Below are 27,581 nucleotides of genomic sequence, written 5' to 3'. Positions count from 1 at the left end.
GCTTGTAACATATCCACAAAACAGGGACACAGAGAAATGACTGTGATAAGTGCAGGAGGCAAAGATATATTACTGTGGAAGACTTGATGTGAAAGAGCCTTCCCAGCAGATGGGAGTTAACAGCCAATGCAGATCCATCTGGCTTAGTAATGAGTTGTTAATCGGAGAATACTTAAAGGAGAGTTAAGGGTGTCTTACCATCATGTGTATAATGATGTGCAGTAAATTGTAGTGAAGACACTGCTACTGGACTGTAAACTACTGCAAACTTCAGTCCAAGGGCTATGATCAATTGTTCATATGCAGTACTGTATTGTCATGTGTTTGCCCAGCACCAGGACTACCTTCTGCCTGTTTTCCAGTGTTTTTGTATTATTGACAGTGACAGATGAGATATCCAATTCCAAATTAATCGCAGTAATATTGAATGTCACTTATACAAATGAATACCTTTGGTATTTTGTATTTTTATTGTGTCAATATCAGAAACTACTTTACTCCATACAGTCATTATGAATTTTTTTCACTAAAATATTTTTTTGAAGTTCAGAGCTAATGTCGTCTTTGATAGTTCATCTTCAGCACAAGTTTCATCAAGTTGTTAAGAATGTTACTAGAATTAGAACTTTTGTATCCTTTGTGTTCTTACCTTTTCACAAAAGCCCCTATCAATTTTTACTCCTAAACATAATCGGTCAGTAGTTTACAAAATTGGATTGCAGCTGATAATTTAAATCCATAGACTGGATGAGTTCTTGACCCATCTGATACTGTCCCAAAACAGTAATCAATCTTGATGTATAGACAGATAACATGAAATATCTAAATAAATCCAGTGTTACAGTGCTAAAACAGATCCTGAATCTTCAGGAAAATTTTCTTGATAGAGAAAGTTCTTTTTTAATCCAAAGCTGAAAAAGTGGAATTCATTATCAAAATTATCAACATGGAGTTTTAGATTATCTTTTTATAAGAAATGTATTTAGGAGTTAGTTTATGTGAAAAATTAGAGACATATTATTATGGTCCAATTAGGAACATATGAAAAGAGATAAGGTTTATTATTTAGCGTTTTAAAACTTTCCTTTCAAAAGTAAATTAAGACGGTAGTCAGATGGGAACTGTCTTTGAAATTTGCAGCATGTTTGAATAGTCTAAAGCAATTGGACTCCGTTATAAACATGAAATGCCTGATGTGTGTGTCATTAGCATTCTCATAGTTCAAGCATATGAACTGATAAAATTATGATGAGCTAGCAAAACTACCAACTCAATATTAATCCAGTGTTTAGACAAATATTGTAATAGGATTTGCGCATTTAAGGGGAAAATTATCCTCTCAGTATGTGCCCTGTATATCTAGGGTATTAATATTGATCTGCAATGAAAGAAAAATACAGCCATAATCACAGTTACATTTAGGAGTCAAATCCATATATGACATGAAATTATAAAAATATCCATAATCTTTTTCCATAGTTCTCAGAACAAGAAATGAAAATCCATTTTTTAATTTACTCTTTCAAAGGACTAAATAATGCCCAAGAAAAAATTGTGGTTGTGGGAGGAGTTTTATTTTTTTTTTATTTTTGCCTCTTTCTATCTGCATCAATAATTTCTGTTCTTTTAATGGCAGCACTTATTTACATTAATTATAGATCTTAATCTTTATGTAGTACAAATACACCTGAATTATACTACTGATACACAAAAGTGGTGAAAATAATTCTGTTGCTATTATGATAGACTTGGTCTTGCTCTGGGGGCTTTCCAATTTCCCCCAGAACTGAAAGCCATTGTAAGAGAGAAGGCTGATGAGTTCGACCATCTTGCAAGAGAATGTAATGGCAGGACAAGGGGGAATGGCCTCAAACTGAAAGAGAGTAGGTCTAGATTTGACAAAAGAAAAAAGTTCTATACTGTGAGGGTGGTGAGGTGCTAGAAGTTTTCCAGAAAAGCTGCGGATGTCCCATCCCTGGAAGTGTTCATGGCCAGGTTGGACGGGGCTCTGAGCAACCTGGGATAGTGGAAGGTTGGAGCTCGATGATCTTCAAGGTCCCTTCCATCCAGGTCATTCTGTGGTTCTGTGATTCTGTGCTCTTAATCCAGAAATAGTCATCTTACAGAAAGGTGGCACTGAGTGAACAGAGCAGAGGTCCTTCAGCCCACAATGTTAACACAATAATCCTGGTGCCCCATATTTTGGACAGACAATTCAGAACTGCCTCAGCCTATGGCCTCACATTTCCTGATCCCTGCTATTCATTTTGCTCTTGATCCCTGTAACAGTGAAGGGATTTATACTTATCTTAAGTCTTCTAAAAGAGGGAGAGGTTTGCATTCTGTTAGGTTTAAGGAAAATAAGAGAAAAGCTGGTGTCTCACTTTCTGTAGATCAGAAATCTCTGTATGAAATTGTATTTTTGCTATTATATGGGCACCTCTGAGAAAAAAAATTCTTAGTATAGGATTGCATCTCAATGTGAAGTTGTTTTGCACAGAAAGAGTGAAAAGAATTTTCATAAAAATATACATTTACATTTATATAAATACATTTACAGAAACATATATATTTACATTTAAAAATTATTTTTTCTGAGACAGACTTTTTGTAAATGTGTTTCTGTCTATGTTTGGAAGTTAAAGCATTATTTGATGTGTAAGAAAAATTTCATCTTTCACCAATATTTCATACACAGAATATTGAAAAAAAAAATCCTATGGAAACTGAGCCTTTGAATTTTCTCCCTCTAAAGTGTCAAGATTGTTACAGATATGAAAATAAAAATTTTATTATCTTTTGGTACTCTGTGATTGTAGAAGGGCTTTAGTAGGAAAAATCACTTCCAGTCATTTGTCTCCTTGAAACCTGAGCCTAGATATCATAAAGAGGATAAGTAACAAGATTTTTTCCTCTTTACAGAAAGAGAAGTTTGAAAGATTTAGAGAACATGGAACTTTCATCCAGTTCTATAACCTACTGGCTATGTTGCTAGGCAGATTATCTGATTTTACTCATGTAAAAGCAGAATTTATTGACTTCTATATCTCTAATGATTTGCATTTGGCTGCTATCAGTATAGACACACGGCTGAGCTTGAGACCCTTGAATCTAGTGACTTTATTGTAGTTTCATAAATCTGAGGGCTGAGCAATCAGTCTGCAGAAAACTGTGAAGGGAGTGCAGGAATTACAGGAAAGTGAAGGGAAAAGGTATAAGAAAGGCAGCCTGCAACATGGTGACTATCCTGAGCAGAGTCTCCTCTTTAATTAGCACTATTTATAATGCAGAGAACTTCCAAATTTGTCTTGTACTGCATTTTTTTCTTCTGGAAAAGTTGATATGTGTCTTTTCACTCATGAAAATAGCTGAAGGAAAGTTGGTAACAAGTGCACACTTAAAAGTTTAAGCTGGAAAATAAAAATGCCTGGTTGCATTTTTATGGCCTACTTTTCTCTTATTTATAGACCCTGGTAAGAGACACTTGTTCCTCCACTCCAGAGTCTTCTCTGCTAAGGCTAAGGACCACCAGCTCTCTCAGCCTTTCTACACAGGGAAGATGCTCCAGTTTCTTACAATTTCTGTGGCCCTTTGCTGGACTGTCTGCAGAATGTCCACGTCTCTCTCTCAATGAGGAGCCCAGAACTGGATACAGCACTCCAGGTGTGGCTGAGAATACTCACCTGCCTCCACCTACTGGTAACACTACTCCTGGTTTATCCCAGGACACCATTATCCCTGTTTATGGCAAGAGAACATTATGGCTGGTGTTCAACCTGGCCCAGGTCCTTTTCTGCCAAGCTCATTTACAGCTGAGTGGTCCCCAGCAGATATTCATGCATGACATGATTCCTTCCCAGGTGCAGGACTTCGACCTTCCCCTTTTTGAGCTCCCCTGCATTGAAGCTCATTATTCAGTGTCCCCTATGCCTCCTCATTGGGAAGGAGATGACAAAATGCTGCCATGGATGTAGATTTTCTGCTGCTGACTTGTGTTCGCAGACAGCCCCAGTTCGGATCCAAAGATAGCAGGGTTTAAAGCAGCATATGCTCCTGCTCACACACTGGGTGGGTAACAGGAGGATCACCCCTGAAATGCAGCTATTTTTCTCCTCCCTACCAAAGTATGTAACCATCTGCCTTGTGAACTTCAGTAAATTAATTTCGATAGTATCCTGGGGAGAAGTTGCCTTACTTGTCATGTTGTCTTACTGTGACCCCCTGCCTGGCTTGCTAATTTGCAGAAGCAGAGGAAATCTGTCTCCTAGGGCTCATGGAAAAAAACATCAAGTGGCATGATGAGACGCCAACCAAAACTTCTATCTTGTTTCTTCCTTGGGAAACACAGCTTATGTGAGCAGTGGAAACTAAGGACAGGCAAAGCACAGTAATGCTTCTATACAGAAATATCCCAAAATTGGTTATTTAAAGTAATGATTTATCTCAATACCTTCACAAAGAAATCATTTGGCACTAATATTGCTAGATGATATCTAGAACAATCTCTGATGTAAGATAAAAGAGTTTATCAAGCTGTGGAGAATGAAAATAAAATTCTTGAAAATTAATCTTTAATTTTTTATATTGTTCTGTTTGTGTTTCAGATTATTTCAATGGAAGTATTATTATTTTAAAATAAAGAGACTTACAAAACCCCTGCAAATTCGAGGTAATTAGTAGACAGAATAAACTGTTTTATTCCCTCCTTTGATAACAGGGTTGGTTTATTTTTGTTTTCCACTTTTATAAATATAGAACAAGATAATCTTTATCCGTAAGACGGGATTAAAAAAAATATTGTAAATTTTGCAGACCAAAATATTACATTAATGTCATATCTCTATAGAGCATTTCTTAGTTGCCTTCTAGAGTATTTTAGCTGCTGGGAGAACAAAGACAACAGTAGTTATCTTAAAAATACTACTGCAATATTAGATATTAACCTTTCTAAATATTTCCCTCTGTATCCAAAAATGTAAGATTCTACTTTGAAATAAACCAGTAGATTGTTTGAGCATTTAATTAGCCATTAGAATTTAGGAGCTTGAGATTTTATAATATTTCTGAATCTTATCAATGTGCTGATGATTTAGTTAAATATATCGTTTTTACTTGCAAATGCCTATTTAAGTTAATTTTACACAAAAAGCTCCAGAAGTTCTTCCACATGTTTTCAGAAAGGTCTGGAAGAGTGGACTGGGCATGAGAATGGTTTTGTATGGAAAAAGAGAAACTTGGCTCCAGGGTAGGGTTGGTAAAAAATTTCTCACATGAAATCCAGGCATGTGTGGAGCTCAGGACTCTCGACACCCCATCTGGGATGAGCTGGAACCAGGACTGGTGAGAATTCTTTCTTCCTTTTGTCCTTTCCCATTTTCCTTGCTTGCTTCCTTCCCTTCTCCCTTCCTTTCTCCCATCCTTTCTTCCTTTTTTCTTCCTTTTTTCTTCCTTTTTTCTTCCTTTGTTCTTCCTTTATTCTTCCTTTATTCTCCCTTTTTTCTCTCTTCCTCCCTCTCTTCAATGTCTCTCTCTCCTTTTTCACCCTACCCCTCATTCAAAATTCACTACCAAGAGTTTATACTATAAGGAACTAACATACCAGTTTCCACCTGTATATAATTTACTAATATAATTTTATGCACTTTTTGTGGACTCCCTGAATTTTCTTGCTCTTTTTTGACCGTAAGTATCTGCACACCTGGTTGCTTCTGTTTTCCCTTCAGGGCTGGTCACCACTACATCACATTGATAAACTATTAAAGAAAGACCACAAGTTTCCATTTTCTTATCAGTTTTGGGGGATTTAATAAAAAATTAGGAAAAAAAATAGAATTATAGGATCCTACTTTTTTTTTGGAATGACAGTCAAATTAGACCAGAGGTAGACATTTATAGATTCAACCAGTACCAACTTTACACTTAGTCTAAATATTCAGACAGTTTAAAGCTATCCTACTATCTTCAACATTTATTAGAACTACTATAAATTCCCTCAGTTCTGGAAATCTAAAAGTTTCATTGTGGATCAGAACTTTATTTTCTGTAACAAAATATACTTGTATTGCAACATGAATTAGAACTATTATACACAAGGAACCAGTTCAGTGGAGACAAAGTATCAAATAGCAAATCTTGATCTCTTAAACAACTGGAATAATACCGTGTCTTTCTCATGTTCTTTTTCATGTTTGGGCTTTGCCTTAAAGGTGTGAAAGAACCTTTGAAAGACACAAATATTTATGTAATGAGTGATATTATCAGTTCCTGAGGTATGTAGTAGAGAAAATGTCATAAAGAGTAGACTTTTTCTTTCCTGTCCCTTATTTCTCATAAGACAGTAGTTTAAATTGTGTGGAAAATGGAAAAGTTATGTAAATAGATAAAAGTAGAGGAAAACAAGAAGAAATAAAACATGCCAAAATATAATCCACCTAAAAACACAGTGTTGTGTTGATAGTGATATATTTTGAATAACCTGAATGATTTGAAAAAGTGAAGACAAACTATTGCACTTTCTAGAATATTTTTGAAATATTGAATATGGGGGCAGGGGGGAATGAATACAGAACACTGTAAACTGTATAATTAACCCAGCATAAGCCTTATAATATTTTTTTTTAATTAGCTGTTATACAAATCTGGGAAATGTAACTGTTGTTTAATATTACTTGTGTCCTGCTGGAGTTTGGGCTTACTTTCTCAGATCACAGAGAAAAGCAGCTTGAATTTTATGTGTGTTAAAACAGCTTTTTATCCATCACTGCTATCTTTCTGTTTTTGAATAAAACCTTTTCTGTGTTTTGCTGCAAATGCCAGGCTTCAAGGATTGATTGTTCTTTTGTTACTTTTTATTGCCAGGATACTGCAGGGTTTTTTTTGTCTGAATCTATTTTAGGTGCTAAAATAATACTAGAACTTAGCTTATTTTTTGAGAAGACTTCTTTACAAAAATTTGAGGGCGTAGCAGCTGAACATATCTGAGCATTTGTACAAAGTGTTTATCTTACTGAGACATCAAGGGTGCTATATTCTCAGAGTGCTTTCTTTTTTCTCAACATTCTCCCACTCTGGTTTTCCCCCAAAACTAAAACTCGAAAAAAGAATAAAAAAGTGGATCCATACATGTATTTTAAAATATTCATGCAAATATTTGCAGAGTTTTTCCCAAAAGCCACTTATTTCTGCTGCTTCAAAGGAGTAACTTTGAAGAGTATTAAGTTTACATTCAAGGACTAAAACTTTTGTGGTTTAAATGATATTTTTATATAATTAAATATAAACAACATATTCAATAATTCATGTGCTGAAAATATTTTGAATAAACCAAAGCATATTAATTAAATTCAAATCCAGCTGGTATTTTCTGACAAAAAAAATAATCCAAAACAAGCTAAACATTTTATTTAACTTTTACTATTTCCTAAAAGAATATATAGCCTTTCAATTTCAGAATAACATTTGGTCTTTGAAATTCAAATACTAAAATTAAAATTAAATGTGTTAAAAACCAGACCCACAAAACAGTACTTTTCATGTCAAATCAGTCACTAAATCCAAAATCAGTTGTTCATATATTTCCATTGCTCATAAGCATTGTGTAACATAATGATTTACTTTAGTTTTTGACTGGCAGGACTCCTGGCTTTTTCTAAAAGTGTCTATCACCCTGTACTGTGCCAATGCCATATCTCAATTTTCAGTTTTACATCATGAAAAAATCCTGTAGGTCTCAATGTGGCACAATGAAGAATGAAAAGGTGTTTTAAATCATCTACAATTCTTTCATTCCATTTCAACTATTTGCTCTCAATTGCAATTTTCCTGTTTGTATTCATTACACTTTTCTAAGAAATAAGTTTATAACCAAGTCTCAAATCTTAGGCTGAAGGGTGGTAATTTATGGAAACACAGTGATTCAGGTGCCCTTGATAATGTGTACAAAGCTCATGGCTCCCCAAAGAGCTCTCCAGCATTTCCTTAAGCATTCATTTTATCTGACTTTGTCAGATTTATGTCCAGTAAAGGGGCTTTTTGGCCAAGGTGTTCCTTTCTCCATAATGTCCTTAAATCATGGGCACTGCTGGGTGCCTTCAGGTGGGAGTTGTAACATATTTCCTAGTGAAAGATCTAAAGCTGTTCTAAGAGTGAGCTGGAAATGTCACATTCTTTTCAGAGCTGAAGTGCCAATAAAAATGACCCTGTTGGAGGCTCAGACCTACAATCTTACACTTGAAGTCTCACATGAGTTTTCAAGGGACCAAGCTGCTTCAGCTACATATGAACCTTCTGGATTAGGTGCACACCAACACAAGTAGGTACTCACAAATTCGTGTACTGAGCTATTTTAAATTAAAAGCAAGTTTTGGTTGTACCAAATTAGTGTTGGTAGAAACCTAAAGACAGGTGATTTGATTGCTCTGTTGGCAGCTGAACACTTCTGATACAATCCCAGTGTGGTTTCTTAAAGCTGTACCAGTAAAGGCACAGAAATATCACTAAATATTGTCAAGAAGTTGTTAAGGGATCCACAAGAGCCACCCTGCTCAGCCTATGACCCCAAAACTTCACTGCTCACCTGGCTCCCATGAGGGGGAAGAGGAAAGTGCAGGTGTTATGATGCTTTTCTGCACTCAGGAACAGGGCAGGAGGACAGCAGTGCCCTCAGGGATCTGCCTTTTCTTCAAACTCACTCTGCTTCCCATGCCTGGGGACAGCACAACCTTTACAGCTTAAGATGAAGACCCCATGAAGGATGGAAGCTGTAAAATGCAGAGTTCTCATTAGCACCTTTTTTCTCTAAACGTGTACTTCCCTCTCTGCTGAGGTTTCTACACAAGAACCACTTTTTAGCAGAAAATGAGTCCATGAGTATGTGTTTTGTCCCCTGTGCAGCTACTCTGTCCAGGGTTTCTGTGGGCAGGTGAACAAACCACTAGACCAATGATCTCTGGTCACACATGCAAAATGTGTGTGGGTTTTGAGGAATCTTTATTTCAATTTTACAATTTTTTAATATATTAATCAGGACATGTATCCATAAAGACAGTTGCCTCAATTCTGCTGAAATATTGCCCACTCTATAAGGCTGTTAACTCATCCCTAAATCAATCCATTAGGTAAAAGGAATATTGTAAAGTGTGAGAAAATATATAAACAGATTATAGGGAAACTTAAGCTCAGTAACCATATTTAATGTTGCTTTATTTTACTTTTTGATGGTGCTCTGAAATTCTGAATAAATGAGGAAATGATAGCCTGTGACTAATTTATATATAAATTATGATTTATATATAAATTTGGTAAATGTTGCATTACATTAGAAAATAGTTATTTTTTGATTCCACTCTCTGTATGTGTATACTAGTGAAAACTTGTTGAGATAACAATTGATTGAATTATGTAATTGCTCAACTCTTAGTTCAACTTGAAATAAGTTGTAAATTCAGATTTAAGTTATTGCTTTTAAGAAAAAATTCAGCATTTATGTACTGTGTATTAAGAAGCAACAATAATTATTAAATAATTGTCAGTACATACTTGTAAATTTTGCAGCTGTGTATTTTGGAGCCTTATTAATTTATAGCAGACTTTCTTCCTATTTTACAATGATTGTATTGCTAAAATTATAATCTTCTCAAATACATTCAGGAAAATACAAAAGCAGTGCATTAATAAGAATTCCATTACATATTTACAGCACCTTAATTTAGCTATATAAGAGAAAGTGTTTCTTACAACATCTATCCAAATTATGGTTGGTTATTTTGCAATGTTTTTCCTTTCTCATTTTCCTTAATTACTTTTTTGCTTCATAAGGTTTTGAGCTTGATTCATTCAAAGAACTATATTTACATTACAGATATTTTAGATTTGCTTTTGTTTCCATGCTGAGTATTTCCTTCAATATTGGGCATTTTCTTCAATATTTTTGGGAACAAGGCATTTTGGAGAGAAGTACATTCACATAACGAACGAATTGTGAGTCACAAATGCAGAAGTTGCAACAATGAGCAGAAGTGCAAGCCAACAGACCTTTTGAATCACAGAAATCTTATCTGGAAGAAGTTTCTGGAGACCATCCAGTCCACCATCCTTCCAGAAGCAGGACAGTCATTGATACTTCAACAGGGTAATTTCTTCCAGGATTACACTACCTTCTTCATTGTAAAGTGCTTTCCCTAATTTCCAGACTGAACCTCTCCAATCACAGTTTGTGTCTGTTTCCTCTTGTTGTACTGTCTCTTCTGATAAGAGTTTGTCTCCATCCTCTCTCCAAAACCAACAGCAGTAGACTTTCACTAGATAGCCCCTTAGTCCAAGCCCAGCTTTCTCAGCAGGACACGTGCTGAAACACTCTGGCAATCCCAATAGCTCTCTGAAGGATTCCTGGTAGTTTCTCAACATTTGTTTTGAGCTGCTGGTGTTCCAAAGCAATATTCTAACGGCAGATTCAGCAGTACCTTGGACGAGGTCACAGTATTTTCCCCTAGAAGTGCTATCTGTGCAGTGTAGCCCAGAATTCAGTCTGCTCTGCTTGTGAAAGGAGACCATGCCAGGCTCACATTCAACCTGGCATCCACTGTAATGTTCATGCCCCTTTTATATCAGCCTGTCAGTTCCCAGGTGCTGAGTTATTCTGTTTCAAGAACAGCCTTTTGCATTTCTCACTGCTGAGCTTCATCAAATTAGTTCAGACCTCAAGTTCACCAAGGTTCCCATGAAGTGAACCTCTGCTGTTTATCCTCAGTTTATCCCCATAATTCAGTGCTGTCTACAGGTGAATTGCAAACAGCCACAGCATGGATGGATGGACTGGATTCTGGTTGGATTCTGCACCACCTTTTGGAATCCTCTGCTCAATGCCATCTGCCAGCTAAGCATGAGATTTTGGTTAAGCTGAGCTCAGGAGTCCAGCCAGATTCCAGTGCAACTGCCAATCTGTACTTCATATTCCAAAGGAGAACTGCAGAGCATGAAACCTTACTGAACTGAGGTATGCCATATGCACTGTAAATTCCTTATCCACAGTTAGGCAGTAACCACTGCTCTCCCCACAACCATAGAGGTAGAGAAAAGTATTTCCATTTGCAAGGCCATGTGGTATTTGCACCAGTGAATTAATCCAGAGTAAAACTACGGAGAAAAGTATATGTTTTTCAGGCTAGATCTGTTCACTACTCTTTTCTACATGGTATTTGTTACCAAAACTCAAAGAATGGTGGAAGGTTAAGGCTATGACTCAGAATTTCATGCCTAGAAGAATGAAATGAAACAATACCATAAATTACCAGTTTCTCAAAAGAATCATGGATGGATTGGACCACTGGCCCAGTTGGCTGCTATTTAAACCTACCTTTCCATGTGTCTTCCTTGTACATTACAGAGGGATGGGAATGAGCTCCATATATGCCTTGCACTCATGCAAGAACACAGACTGTCTCCTGAGCAAAAGTCATTAAAATTACTGATTGCACTATAAATTACTTTGGAATAGCAGAGTTTTATAACTGTAATTTATAATAAAAAAATACCTGACTATCAACCAGCTCTCACTGAGCTGGGATCCCTGACCAACTGCATCAGGAGTCAAATTCCCACTCCTAAATAAGTTTATTATTAAAAGAAAAGATCCAAGAAAGAGAAGCAACAAAAATAGAATTGTATTATTTGGAAGGTAATGGAAAAAAGCCCTATGTCTGTGAGAAATGGCATATCCTTTTCTTGGAATATATGTAGCTTCATAGATGACATTTCTGGTGTCTTTTGGCACACACACATGCACAAAGGAAAAGAAAGGTGTGGAGATGAAAAGTTTAATTCACTTGAGCAGATCTAACTGAAAACCTTTAAAATAGTTGTGTACTTCTGAGTGTTCTGGCTTTCTGCCAAGCCCATAAAAGAAGGCTGTGGTATTTTCTTTCTGTCCATAAAAAAATGAGGTATGGAGCATTTGACCTTGCTGGTTCCCCCCTTCTATTTTTTATTTTGAAAAAACAAAAATAAAAAAGAGCTGTGAAAAGGAAAATCTCAAAAAAAATTAATCTCAGACTCATGAGAAGCAGAATTTTAAAATAGAATGCTTGTAAATTTTGAGAGGGTTTTCTTATTTACCTAATTCCTCAGTCTAATGCATACTTTTGATTGTTTTGGAGTAGTAAATATTAAAACCAACAACAATGAAAATGGAGGGGAATAAAAAAGCAATTAAAATTCTTTTATTCTGTCATCCAATGCACAATTTATACACATCTTGCTTTCTAGAGATTTTTAATTGAGTGGTCAGGCAGCCAGCTTGTCATGTTTTACAAATATTTTATAATATATTCTAAACTGCCTCTGATTACAGAATGAATTTTTTTGTTTTAGTTCACATTAATTGCTTTCTATTTTGCCACATTATATAGTTGGTGGCTTTATGATGCAAATATAAATGCTTATTAATTGTTCAATAGCTTTTTTTTTGTCTGACCTTGTGTCATTTGTGTTGGTCTTTGAAACTGAAATAAATTCCTCTAGGTGCTGAGTGAGCAATGAGTTGTGAGAGGGCAAAGAACTGCTGAAAATCTATTGTCCTTGGCCTGTTTTCAAATGACAGGTACACTTTACAAAGACATAAGTGCTCTCCCATTGCTTTCAAAGTTCCAAGTCCCCTGAACCTTAAAACAGGCTTAGATTTCCAAGTGCTTTGAGAGCTTTTGAAAATTTTAGGTCCTTTGTTTTATCCAAATACTGTGCAAGTATTAACAGATTTACAGATTTCTGTATTCTAACTTAAAAATTCACCTGAAAGGTGATATAAAGGGATTCATCCTTGTTCAAATTAATGTTTAGAGAAAATAAACCACACAGAAGTTTTTTTACTGTATAGGAAATCCTATTTTGTGCAAGAAAGAGGCTAAGACTCTTCAGTGGGTGAACACATTCTCTGTATACATGTGAGAGTCTTCACAAAGCCATATCTTGAGATGAAGTTTCCTTTGTTATTGATGAACTTTAAATTACTGTGTTATAGAGCTTCCCAGTCTGAGAACCCAGTAATATTATCTTATTTAAATAAAACAGTTCATGAATAGAAGAGATGCTTACTCCCAAGTGTTCATCAGATGGCTTACCAGAAAATGAAAAAAAATATTTGATTTTTAAAAACTTACTATCAAAAAAAATTTTTTAAAACAATTTCTGCTAGTATAGGTGAATGCCATAACAGAACATTTTTTTTCTCTTTTGCAATTATAATTGGCACATGTAAAGTATTTCGGATCAAAACCACCCTTTTGGTCAAGAAAAGAGTAAATTTTTAATTGACCATAAATCACATTGATTTTCCTGTAATTTCTAATAGTATTTCCTGGTTTCAAGCAACCATTATGTTTTGAAGGTTTTTTCCTTATTTTACTTATCTTGTACTGCAACAAGTGTTTTAATCTATAAGGCAAATATAAACTATACTACTAATCATCTAAAAATTGACCTTTTATTGTAGATTCAATAGCTCTAGTCATTTTTACAGTGTTTTGTGTAATCAGTTTATTCAATTTAACTTTTGCTTATTGCAGCATTCTTTTTTTATTCTCATAAAACACCAAACCTATTTTGTGTTCTAATATTAACTTGAGATAAGTAATTTAAATAAAAATGTTTTATATAATGAAAAAGAAATCTTTGGTGCTAGATCTAGCTAAGATGTTGAGATATATAACAAACATACTGTTAAGAAAAATCCCCTTTCCTATAACAAGAACTTAACCAATAACCAAGTTATGTATGTCTTGGCTTAGTGTTAGGGCAGATTATCCCTTACATATTCCCTAAGGTAGAGTTTTTATTTTATGAGATATTTGCACCTAAAAATATGGAATTAAATCCATGGAACAGATCAGAATCTTAAATTTTGTTTTAATCTCTGATGAGACCATACTTTTTTCTCACTACTAATAGAAAAAAGTGACGTTATAAAGCAAACTAATCTTACTATTAATTATTTGGTCCTAACTTCCCTTTTCAATCAATTAATTTCTAATTTTTCTACCCTCATAGATAAATTTGTGTTCAGTCTGTGCACTCACCATGATTACAGGACTACTGCATGGGTCACGAACAGATGCATTATTTTGGTTTTTCTGTCCTCGATACAATTCACAATTATCCTACCACCACTGGGGTGAGGGGAGTGTTGGCACTTTCATAGTTTTTAATGTGCTATCTGAATAAAAGACAAATAAGAAGCTGGAATTTCAACTACTTACAGATTAGGGAAAAAGATCTAATGTAAAATAAACCACAGAATGTAATACATATTTCAATTTTAAGACAGAACCAACAGACATACTGGAATGTGTGAGCATGGGGAAAAGTAGTATTATTTTCATGAATGTAAACTTAAATCCCACTTTTATGAACACCTGTTCTTGCTATAGTTTCCAGCTTAATGAGTTTAGGGAGGCTTGTATCTCTGAACTGAGAGTAGCTCTATCATTTTGACATTTAATTTTGTTTGTCTTTTATAAATGTCTTATAAAAGAAGAGAATCATTTAGCATCTGTTATCTCCTAACATCTGTCTCCATTAGCCATTGTTAAATATATACACAATACATTAAAATTCAGATGTTTTTTCTCCTCTTAAATCACAAATAGATTTAATTATTGATGCAAAGTTCTTACCATAACAATTGCTCATTGAAGATTTAATGAGTTCTCACACTTAGACTGGATTTACCAAGGGAACTCTCTTTTTCTCCTACAGCTATAAGGGAATATTAATAGCTAGTTCTTTGCTTTGCTTGTGCCTGTTTAAAAACCCTTTTTTGTCTGCCCAGTTTTTCCATATAGCCATTCCAGTAAATAAAAATGCAATAGGATATATTTTTTTATTATTAAAAAATATATATATTGGAGGGGACTGACAACCTTTTTAAGAAATGATGAAAACAAGCTAGCAGAACTGAGAAAAGTGAGTATAAATGTTATCCTAGCGCAGTTCAAAGGAATATAAAGCTGTATAGCTACATTCTGCCTAACAAACATCCAGATTAAATAGTTATACACATGAACAGGCTGAATTCATGAGTACAGTAGTTGCACTGTGAACTGTCAAAGCTGAAGTTCTTGGGAATAAGATTATAGTCCCAATGCTTAGCTGATTGGACATACAAATACTAATGAATCTTTAGTTTTATCCACTGAGACAGTGTTGGGTGGAACTATATATTATAATTGGTGATGAAAGAAGTTGTAAATAAGTGTTCATCCTCAACAGTTCAGAAATCTGAACTATCCAACTACTTGTCCAAAAGACCTAGAGAAAAAAATGGAGAAAAAATATTAATTTCACATTAATCCAAATCTAGATTTACATTCATCCAATTATAATATCTTTACTCCATATTATATAACTAGATCATATAGCACCAAAAATGATTTTTCATTGCCAAAAATGATTTGCTCATGAATGGAATAAAAGCAAACTGCTGTGTTAGAGATTATTTTCTTGCTAGTCCATGAAAATCCACATCAAATATTCCAAACAAGTACATAGGTGGGTGATATTTTCAATGTTTTTAATATAATTTGGAAACTTAGTTTAATTCTCTTTTTATTAAGAGTTGCTATATTTATTTTTTATACATTTTGGTGGATTAATGCTGACTGGACACCAAGTGCCCTGCAAAGCCACTTTATCTCTCCCCAAGCGGACAGGAGAGAGAAATTATGAGGAAAGGCTTGTGAGTCATGAACACTCACCAATTAAAATCATGGGCAAAGGCAGGCTTGACTTTGAGAAATTAGTTTAAATACTTACCAATTAAATCAGAGTAACATAATGAAAAATAAAAACTGAATTTCTCTTCTCTTCTCTTCTCTTCTCTTCTCTTCTCTTCTCTTCTCTTCTCTTCTCTTCTCTTCTCTTCTCTTCTCTTCTCTTCTCTTCTCTTCTCTTCTCTTCTCTTCTCTTCTCTTCTCTTCTCTTCTCTTCTCTTCTCTTCTCTTCTCTTCTCTTCTCTTCTCCTCCTTTTTTCTTAGGTTCAGCTTCACCCCTGTTTTTCTCTGCCTCCTGACCTAGAGCAGAGCACTGAAAGTGGGGATTGCAGTCGGTTCATCACATCTTGTCTCTGCCTCTTCTTCCTCACACTCTTGCCCTGCTCCAGCATGGTGTCCCTGCTCTGTTTCTGGAGCATCTCCTGTCCCTCCTCCTGCACTGCCCTGGGTATCTGCAGGGCTGCTCCTCTCACACATTCTCACTCCTCTGCTCTCTGCCTGAAGTTGCTCCTGTGCAATAACTTATCTTCCCTTCTATAACATGTTGTCTCAGTGCCCAGCTTTGGCCAGTGGTGGCTCTGCCCTGGAGCCAGCTGGCACTGGCTCTGTTGGACATGGGAGAAGCTTCTGGTACTTTCTCACAGAACCCCTGTGGCCCCCCCCATTACCAAAACCTTGCCAGGCAAGCCCAATATAAATTCAATTTTTAACTGCATTGTATGCCATCATGCAATCAACAGATGTTGTTGTTAATAATTTCCACAGTAATTTTTTAAAAAGAGACACTCAAGCTTCATATGCTCAACATTTTGCTAGCAGATAAATCTGTTGCTTATAATGTGATGTTAGTTATGTGAGCACATTTGTTCAACAGTTTATACAAAGCTTTTGTAGTGGTAGGTGCTTGGAATAGTATTTGACAAGTCTTTTTATTAAAGTACATTTGCTAATTTCTATTGCCATGTCCATATTTCACCTGACATTCAGGCTTCTCTTTGATGTTTCTGAATATAAAACTAGGAGTATACATTTGGCATCCTGGCTTGACTCAGGCAACCTATCACAAGTGATTTAAAATTTTTTCTTTCTAATTATCTAAATACATCATGTGATATTTAATTTTGGCATCTAATGTGCTTATTTTTTTTTTTGGAAGGAACTCTCTGAAAACACCTGAATGGAAAAATGTTGAAAATTTTGCTGTCTTTATATTTCAATGTATTTTGATCCTTTTATCTGATGTCCCTGACCTACACTACATTTTTTTTCCTCCTGGTGAGCTTATGTGCTCTCTATTACCTCAAAATTTTCTTTTTCTGCTTTCTATCTTTTGTCTTGCTACTTCTCTACAGACTATTGAATTGTAGTTACTTTCTGCTATAAATAAGTAATGTTTTTGTGTAGCTGTATTTTTCCAGGATTATATCTAGTTAATGACAAAGTATATACACATCTAAGGTTGCTAAGGGTCATTGGCTATTCCCGTGTTTATTGTTTCCTTGACATATAATGGATGGCCATTATGCACTCAGAAGGAAAATCACACATATTACAGTCTTGTGAAATGTGCTCTACTCATTTTTTCAACCCCATGAATATTGCAGATGATCTTAAATTTAGCAGGAGAGTCCTGCCTAGATTATATTACCATATGAAATAAAATGCGCTGTTTATTTAAGTTTAAAATTTTAAATCTAGTGGAGTTCAGTTCTGTTCAGAAGGACATGTGGTCTTCTCAATTTGGGCTGTTCATCAAACTTTACAATATGTAAGACTTCTCTGTGGCTCTCCTTTGCCTTTAATAATTTACCAGTCAGGTAAAATGCAGCAGTTTTTTTTACTCTTATGAAATAATTTCCACTGTTTGATTATTTCTTGCCTCTTGGAGGTTAGGATTTTTCCTTTCTTTTACTTTTTTCTTTCTCCCATATAATTTTTCTCCCATGTTTTTGCCTAAGTGACGGAAAGATGTGGCTGGGAGAGGGAGGAGGTGAAGGGTGCAGTTTGCTACCATCTCTTACCTGGGGGGTTTTCTCTTGGGAAGTGCAGAGATACCAGGACACTTTTTCTATCAAAAATGCATAAGAACTTCTGAAAAATATCACTTTTTGTAAGCTAGAATTCTATTTGATTAATTGGCTGTCTGATGAAACTTCTAACTACTGCAATGAGTTTTCTATCTTAAAATATTTAGATTTACTCAAACAGTAAATTTGAATATACCCAAAATTCAGTTGGGTATATAACTGAGGACAAATACTTTCATCACTAAATATTTTGACTCAGAAATCAGTAACTTCAGGATATAATTTTTCTTTCACTCCTTAAAATCATAAAAAGTTTTGGGTTGGAAGGCATCTTTAGGGTCATCCAGTTCCTGCTGTGGGCAGGGACACCCTCCACTAGAACAGGTTGCTCAGAGCCTCATCCAGTCTGGCTTTGAACACTTCCAGGGATGGGACATCAACAACTTCTCTATGTCTGTGCATCACCACTTTCACAGGGGAGAATTTTTTCTTCTGTATATGTAACTTAAATTTCCCATCTTTCAGTGTAAAGCCATTTCCCCTTGTCCTGTCACTGCAGATGAAAAGTCACCTTCACTGTAGGCCCCTTCAGCTACTGGAAGGTTGCTGAGAACTTCCCACTCAACCTTTTTTTTGTCCTATCTCTGTCAGCCTGTAGCCCTAGGGGAGGTTCTCCAGTCCTCTTATCAACTGGTGGCCTCCTCTGGACTTGCTCCAGCAATTCCATGTCCTCAGGAGAGCCAGTTATGATATTTAGCTGTACAATACAGCCACTCATTCAGTGCTTCTCATAAAAACAGGCAATGCATAGACAAATTTATTAATCTTTATGCACTTAAACTTCTAGTGACTTCTGTTCATTGCTTCTAAGATTGTTTTCTGGTTTAGCGCAGCATTATATTACTTACTAAAATATTGATCTAATTCCTTTATTTCTTTTTTGTTCTGAGCTGAACTTAAAAGGTGTCCCCTTGAATGTTCTTTGAGACAGGAAAATTGCGGAAAATTGCTCAAATGTAAAATCAAACTCATTTAAGAATTCCCCCCAAAACCTTGATGGCTTGTACAAAAAAAGTGAATCTAAGGAGGGAATGAAGTGAACTTTTTAAAAGTATATAGATGAAGATAATGGAGACCAAGCTAGGCTTTACAAGAAATAACATTGTATTATGAAAAGGCAGAATTCTGTCATTTATCAAAAGTAATTATCTGTTCTTATGGTGAAAATATTCCCCTGTATAAATTCTAGGTACAGTAATTTCACGAATACAAGCCGCACCAATTTGACCAAAAATTTGGTGGAAACCCGGAAGTGCGGCTAATATTCCGGGGCGGCTAATCTATTAACAAAATTCTAAAAGCTGCCAACACGGAAGTGAGAGCCCGCGGCAGCCCCAAGCCAAGCTGGAGCCCGGCCGGCCCCGGCAGAGGTGGGAAAGCCTGGCAGAGGCGGGACCAGTAGTGTGGGGGCGGGCGGCAGAACCTGAGCCAGCAGGGCGGGGCAGGGAGGGCGGCGGAGCCTGAGCCAGCATGGCGGGGGAGCCCGGGAGAACTGGGGCTAGCAGTGCAGGGGAGCATGGCAGAAGCAGGAAGGCCGGGCGGGTGGGGCTGCCTGGCAGCGGGGGAAGCCCAGCATAATCGGGGCCAGCAGCGTGGGGGAGCCCGGCGGTGCGGGGGCCTGCAGTGCCGGCCAGGGCGAGGAAACGCGGCGGCGGTGCAGACGGGAGGGGGCGGCCGGCGAGCCTGGTGGCGGCGGCGGCAGCCCTGCCGGCGGGGCGAGCGAAAGCGGCGCTCGCGAAGCGCCGCCGCCGCGAGCGAAGCGCCGCCGCCGCGGGGCGGGCGCGGCGCTCGCGAGGCGCGGCGCTCGCGAGGCGCGGCGCAGGGCGAGCGAAAGCGGCAGCGGGGCGGGCGGCGAGCCCGGCGGCGGCAGCCCTGCCAGCCGGGCGAGCGAACGCGGCAGCGGGGCGGTGCTGACGGGAGAGGGGGGCCAGCGAGCCCGGCGGTGGCGGCAGCACCAGCCGGCCAGCCCCGCCGAGCCGTGGCGCTGAGCTGGGCCACCCGGCCCCGTCGGCAACCATGAGCGGGCCGAGCCTTCCTGGCCCCGCCCCGAGCCAGTAAAGCCCGCTATGCCGCGATCCTGTTACTAATTGGCCAATTTGTGAAAGCTGCGCACGGATTCTCGCGACGAACGAAAGTGCGGCTAATATTCAGGGTGCGGCTTATCTATTGACAAAGACAGCAACATTGTCGAGGCACCGGGGGTGCGGCTTATAATCCGTGCGGCTTGTATTCGTGAAACTACTGTAATTAAATACGTCCATTACAAACTTTCCTTGAAAAGTGACCCTCTGGCATTAAATACAGGGGGAGAATATATAGGTAGCAGAAGAGGCATTATCTAATATTTTAATTGTTATTTTCTTTAAAGAGAGATACTGATATGTATTCAAGTGTATCACAACCCTTGATGTTGTAATCAACTGTGGTTTCCTCTGTATTAAATTCTGTGGTGTTTGTTTTAGTCCTCTTAGATGTTAATGTTAAACACATATATGTTTTCCTTGGATAGAACCTTCTTCAATTAGTCAATGTTCCTTCCTTTCAAGATTTGGGCTTTTGATTCAATGTTTTAGTTGCAGAAAGCATCAAATTTTCTGAAATAAAATTCCAAAACAACCTGTGATAACACCAAAATCAAAAGACAAGGCAAAACAATGTTATCTTCACCTCACATTTTGAATTTTGTCAAAGGTTTACTGAGCATCCAGACCTTCATGTTTGAAAATTTGAACCTGAGACATTCCCTGATACTGTTTTTAGCTTACTCAAATTCCATGCTAGACTACTAATACTCCTAATGGAAAATTAGGGCAGAATTGTTGAAAGTTCAGTTGCTATGACAACTAGTCATTTTCAAATAACCTTGAGAAACATGAACAGCAGTAAAAGGCATGCTATAGAATTGTTAATTAAAAATGTCCATTGAAATAATAATTTTTCCAAAATATTTTACTCTAGTTTTCTTTTATTTATTAGTGTCAATAAAAGTTTAAGATGCTCTTTAAAGCTACTGACTTGATTTTTTTCCCCGACAGAATTATTGCATGTGAAATGAAAAAAATGCCAAAGGACTCACAGAAAGAAATTTTGAGAAAATCTCCATCAAAGCAGGAGTTTTTTTTATGTTCAAAACTTGCGTCAGGCTACTGAATACAAGGAAAATATTCTATGCGATATTTGGTACTGTGTATGTTCTGGTTTTACACAGTGAGAAAAACAATTTCTAATGAGAAATAAATGGAGAACTGAGTTCCACAGTCACTTATGTTTGAGGTTATTTGGTGTTCAGCACTAAATAGGGCTAAGTGTTAATTTTAAGTGTATTGGTAACATTCTCATAGATATTTTTTGAAAATAACGTTTTTAAAAATTTAGTTTAAAAAGAGTCATATATACTAAATACTATAATGTCAAACTGTGAAGGAAATATGGAAAAACCTGCTATGTATTTGTCATGTTTCACACACAGGACTGAATTTGCTTTACTCATGGGGATTGGAGGCTAACCATTTGATTTCAAAAAATTCTTAGGTATCCTGGGCCAGTCAGAACTTAAAATAACAACGTTATATTACTTTCTGAAAGTATATTGAATTATAAACTCTTTTTATTATCTTTCTTCAATTTTCCTGGGAGTCATGAGTATGAATTCTAATTTACAGTACAAAATAATAGCCATAAAATCAGTCTTAGAAAAGTCCTTATTTCCATATGTTTGGGTTTTTTTAAATCAATCACTTTAATGAGAAAAAAACCTTTCTCAGTGTTCACTTTGGTTTCAATTCTCATGTTGTGTAGAAATGTGTCAATTCTTCTTCCCACAATATTTATTGAAATACCTAAACCATAGACCTATTAAAGAAAACACCCCAGATTTATTCATGTTAATTTTGCACCACCTCTAGATGTATGTAATTTAGCAGGACCTATATATTGGGGCCCAAAGTCCAATGATCCAAAATTCAGTAATCCAAGAATCTGAGAGCGGCTTGGAAGCAGCATTGACCCATTAAAGTCAACATTAAAATCAGTTACAGACAAATACTGAGCAAATCACTTGCCTTTCTGACACACTACAAAATAACATAAAATAAATTTTAAAAAAAGACTACTTGACATAAAATACTCAGTCAGTAAGGTTGTCTGTCATATTTGTAAAGGAATGATTCCACTGAAAATGGATGGAGTTAAACTGGGGAATGCTATTCACTGTTTTCTTGTATTTGGAAAAAATATGCTGCTTGTGTGCTGTTAGAGTGGTGACTGAATAGGTAGTGTTGAGGTTTCTGATGAAGTACAGAAAAACACATTTAGGTAATAGACATGATGTTCAAGATGAAGAACTTGGAAAAGTCACATCAAGAAACTGAAGCGTATATAAAAAAATCCCAACAAAACAAAAACCACTATGCTCCTGTATTTGGTTTAATGAGACATTGAAAAGACGTAATAAGCAGGTGTTTAGGAAGCATCTATTTTCTCTAAAATGTTATAATCCTCTTGAAGTTTTAAATATTAATACTCCTAAGCATATTTCTGTTTCCAAACTCCAAATCACTCCTCACTTTTATACGTGATAAACATGGAAGATGAGTACATTCAAATTCATAAATAAGATTAACTCTATGAATTTTAACTGCAGTAATGGCAGTCATTAATAATTGTCTTCTGCATGAATAAGATAGCAAATTATTATACCAGCATAACTTTAACCTCAGGTTGTTAGACATTTGTAAATAATTGGCAAAGAAATTTCAAACCAATATAATAGGTTCTCATGACGTGTTGATGCAAATTGGTATTAGTATCTCTTGAAAATAAATTTGTGTGTAATTGATCTTGGTTGTAAAGAAATGTAGCAAGAGTGAGTATTTACTTGCAAATATTCCATATATACTACAGATATTCACCTACAGACACAGTACATGGCTAATTTTACTAAAACTTTACCTTCTTTAGAATGATTTGAATTGTGCTGTTAAAGAAAGATCATCACTTTGTTTTTGTTAGTGTTGCATATTTATCAAAAATATATCTCCGACATAAAATTACAATTTCTGTATTCCATGGAATTAAAAATCAGCTAACCTGAATTCAGTGCTTTCAAAAATGCTTTCCTGTTTCTCTCCAGAAAAAAAAAAAAAAAGCATTAAAGTTGCCAAAATAATTTCTCCATTCTTAGTCTCAATGATTTTTACTGAAAATTACAGCTTGACAGTTTTGCGTTTTAGTGTGTATTCTGCACCAATAGAAGGAAGTGATGCCTTGAAAGAGCTTTACAGTTTGATTTAGTAGAATTGAGGAAGACTCAGCTTGGCTTTCTGTTCATAGATTCCACTTTAGCCATGAATTTCTTCCATAGGTCTTGAAATTTTTTTCTGTAAAGCTTCAAGAAAATCACCCTTTCCTCTACTTTATAGAGCTAACAGACCCACATTCTTGTGATCATCCTATATATCTTATCGTAGCATCTCCTGATGTGAACAATTTCTTGCTGTGGGATTATCTGTCTCTGGTTTTGTAAGGCATGCTTGTATTTGAAAAATGGACCTTTATGGGCCAGTGGTGAAATGGGTGTTTTTGTTGTGGAAGGTCTTGTGCTGAATATAACTTACATTTTCCTTACTGACATAATGGAAGACATAGTAAAGGAAGAATTAATTCAGTGTTTTTAATGGGAGTCTGTGTCTTTAGGTGGTCGCATGATTATCTCTACATTATTATGTGGAATTATGTGGAAAACTTAGTGACTCTAATGCTGGATTCCTCACTGTAAAAGGGATGTAAGAAAGGCATCAAACTAGATAACTCTGAATCAGCCTTTCTTAATTTTCTCATGCATGGCTTTACAGACTAAAAGTATTTTTAGTTCTCTAGATGACTATTTTTTATTAATGATTAATTCAGATTAATCTTATGAGTACTTAGGCATTGGGTATATTAAAAAAATGAGTTTGCTTATTTATATTTTCTAGGTACAAAAAAAATGTTGCTTGGTATATTTCTTTACAAAATTAAACAGAAGAAAGGAAGTAGAAAAAAATCTGGAATTAATGTTAAAAAGTAGGCAGATAAAATATTTCTGAAAGTTTGTTTTGTTTGTTATTCAGGGAACTGAACATTTAAAATGAAATTAAAGAAGAATATACAATATCTACCACAAAAAAAAAAAAAAAAAAAAGGAAGGAATAAAAACTGGTACTCAGTGAAATTTATGCTTTCAAAATAATTGCAAATAGTGAGTTACTAAGTATATAATTAGTTGAACTTTAAATGAAAATGCCATACACATTACTATTTCCTAATTTATCTGGGTTTTAAGTTACTCTGTAGGGTATTTTAAAAGAATTCTACAGACTGAAATACTTGTTTTGGTAAAAAGAAATTCTTGTGGGGCTGTGTAAATATATGCAAAGCAGTCACAAGTCATGTGACTTGAGGTAGAGATCCTCTATCTCGACAAGGCTCTTGTTTTTCTGTGTGTATAAATTCCTTTTATAATAATAGTTGATCTTTACTTTCTGAACCTGCAGGAGTAATTTCAGTTTTCAAATCTCTACAGTCTTCTGCAACAGGTCCAGGGATAGTGTCCTCAGTTAGGAAGAGTGGAATAAATAATAGATCATAGCAAGATTTTTTTCCCAAGGTTTTCATTAAAGGTCTCCCATTTGGGAGTTAAAATTATGTTGTAGAAACTGTAAAAAAATCAAGTCATATTTAATTATACTTATTAAATTGGAAGAAACTATGTTACACACTTCATAAGATATGTAAATAAGGTGAAGTCACTTATGAATTATTGCAACAGATCAACCAGTTGTTAATGGAAAGTTTTTAACTAATCTTTTTGGACATAGTTTTACTATTTTTAAAGTTCTTTTTTTTCCAATGAAAATTGTTGACCACATCTGATAGTAGCACTAAAACCCACCCAAATTCATTTATCCTTGTTCTTCAAACTTGAACTTTGTCTAACACTTAATAGAGTTAAAACTTTGTTTTTCTAATGTGAGTTCCACTGCAGAACCTAATGTGACAGCAATCATTTTTGGCAGTGAGAAGTAGGAAAGAAGTACCACTCCATAAACAAAATGAAAAAATCCATAAAAGCATAGTCTTGATAAAGGGGAAAATTAACATTTTTCTACAATAATTCTATAATGAAATCTGAAATTATGATAGCATATATAAAAATTCGCTGACAATATTTGGAAAATGAAGCGTGATTTGGTTTCACTGCACAGAGAGTAATTTTAAAAGATAGTTTAACTCAGTCCCATTCAGTGTCTGAGAGAAACAACACCAAGACACCATATGCTCTGGAAGTAATTTAATAATTTGTTATTCCTGACAGCTTGACTTTATAGAAAAAAGAATTTCTAGGGAACTTACTGTCTGAAAAATCAATGTTTTCTATATCTATGTATGCTGGCATACATAGTGCTTTAGGTACTTCAGTATCTGGAAATCATGAGCATTCTTCATTTTCTTCCATTCCTCTTTATATACACTGTAATTGAATTTGTTGCAACACAGATTTTTGCTTTCAAACTCATTATTTGCATCTCTTAAAGATATTTGAAGGTTAATCAGCAGAATCAATTTTTTGTAGTGATTTAATAGGCAAAAGAAGTCTAAAATTCTGGAATTTTTTGGAGGTAATTTTGCCTTCTTATCTATTGTATCTACAATCTGTAATGAAGGAAAAATTATTGGGCAAGAGTGTTATTTTGTCTTCTGAATTTTATCTGTTTTGATACATAATTTCCTTCTAATTGCCACTTGATTTCATTTCTGCATATTTCTCTCCTAACTTGCCCTTTAGGCTACCCAAAGGTATGTTATCCAACTGCATTTAGAAGAGCCTTTTGATGTTCACTCACAATTTTCTTTTTTCCATTCCACATTTCTATGTCTGTTTCATATTTGATTTTTAACTGATTTTAAGCTGTGCTGTTTGTGGTTTTTCTGCATCTTCAATACTGCCTCAACTCCCACCTTCAGGTGGTATGTAGATTACACTCTTATGCTAATTACTGTTCTACCAGGTAGATTATAAATGGACTTGCATTTTCAGAACTTATTCCTGGTTTGGTTTTTGGGGAGTTTTCTTTGGGAGTTTTTAAAATATTTTTTCTGCTTCTTTGTAGATTTAATGGTAGGAGAAGAAAAGGGACAAAATAACTGATACCATTCTGTCTTCAGGAAAAAAAATTCTGCTTGAGATATTCTAGGAATAGTAAAATTTTAGTAGTAGTTTAGTAACCACTTTTGTGCCAAAGCATGATACGTACACACTGCTAAAACTGGTTCTTCAGAATTGTGTCTGTCATGGTGTTTTATTTCAGAATTATATGCATTGTGATGTCTCTTGGTTTTGTGTCTTGGGTTTTTTGGCTGGGTTTATTTCATTGTTTCTCTGGTTGATTTTTTTGTTTTTATTTTTGGGGGAATTAGTGTGTGGGATTTTGGGGTTTTTTGGGGGTTTTTTTGTTTTCTGTTTTCATGGAACAACACTTACTATAGAAAATTTCTAAACACTTTGGCAAAGCGTGGAGAAGAATTACCAGTATAATCAGAAAACATAATTAATTGCTAAAATAGAAATGAGTATTGCTACTGAGATGTTTACAAGCTCATCTGTAATATTTTCCAGCTTTTTCAACTTAATGTGAAAGTGTTCAATTTAATTCCTATTCATAACTTGATCAAATAAAAATTCCACTGGCAAATTTGCCAAGACTTAGATAACCAATGTTTGGTTTCCCAACAATTCAAAAGCAGACTTATTATTATTGGTAGGCTAATAATAATAAAATACATCTGAAATTTTTAAATTTTTCTTTGGTTAATTTTCTCATCAGAACCTCTAGTTGCATACTTCTGGATGGAGATGCTCATGATGGTTGAGATTTACTAAAGGACAAAAGGGAGGCTTTCCTGTGTGATTTCCTTTTTAAGGTGTAGAAGTTATACTGGAACTATGTGGTTTATTAAGAGCATATGTGGATCATGTTTAATTCTGAAATTTAAAATAATAAAGAACATCTCTACAAAATTTTACAATAGACATAAAGGCTGTTTACTTACCACTTCTGACATTTATAGCTAAATATATTAGGTGTCCATAAATCTTCAGTTCTCTTCAGTTTAAAGCTTTTCCTCTGTGTTATCTCACTTCATAATCTCAGATTAGTAGTGTATGTTGGTATTACCAAGGTTGTGTTATACACTCACATCCCTCTAACCTCATATGAACAAATATGAATGTGTCTTAAAGACATCTGTACATTTTCTAGCAAAACTCATCATCCATCTTGTATTACATAGCCAAATACTAACTATTTAACTGGTAACAGCTACAAATATGTTATTGTTATTCAAATTTTGCTTTGTTTCTTTCTGAATGCCATGTGCTCCTGTTCCACTTTTATTTCCCTTCCTTTTGAAACAACTAAAAAAATCAGAATTCATAACTATTATTGCAGATCTCATGTGATCGTTCTTCAACTGTGTGCTTCTTCTCAAGTCTGTTTTAGTGGTTTTGTTGTTGGGTTGTTTTTTTTTTTAAGTAATCGAATTAGATTGAAGATCTGAACAGAAAAGCTAATACAAAGCTGTTCTGCATGCCACTTGCTCCTTGGCAATATCAACTTTGTGCTAAAAGGTTTCTCAGTTTGATGATCCACAAGGAAGTCTTGCAGATTTTTTCAAATTCAACATTTTTATCACCTTC

This window comes from Catharus ustulatus, chromosome 2, assembly GCF_009819885.2.
Source record: "Catharus ustulatus isolate bCatUst1 chromosome 2, bCatUst1.pri.v2, whole genome shotgun sequence".
NCBI lineage: Eukaryota > Metazoa > Chordata > Aves > Passeriformes > Turdidae > Catharus > Catharus ustulatus.
Note: the sequence above shows the minus strand (reverse complement) of the source record.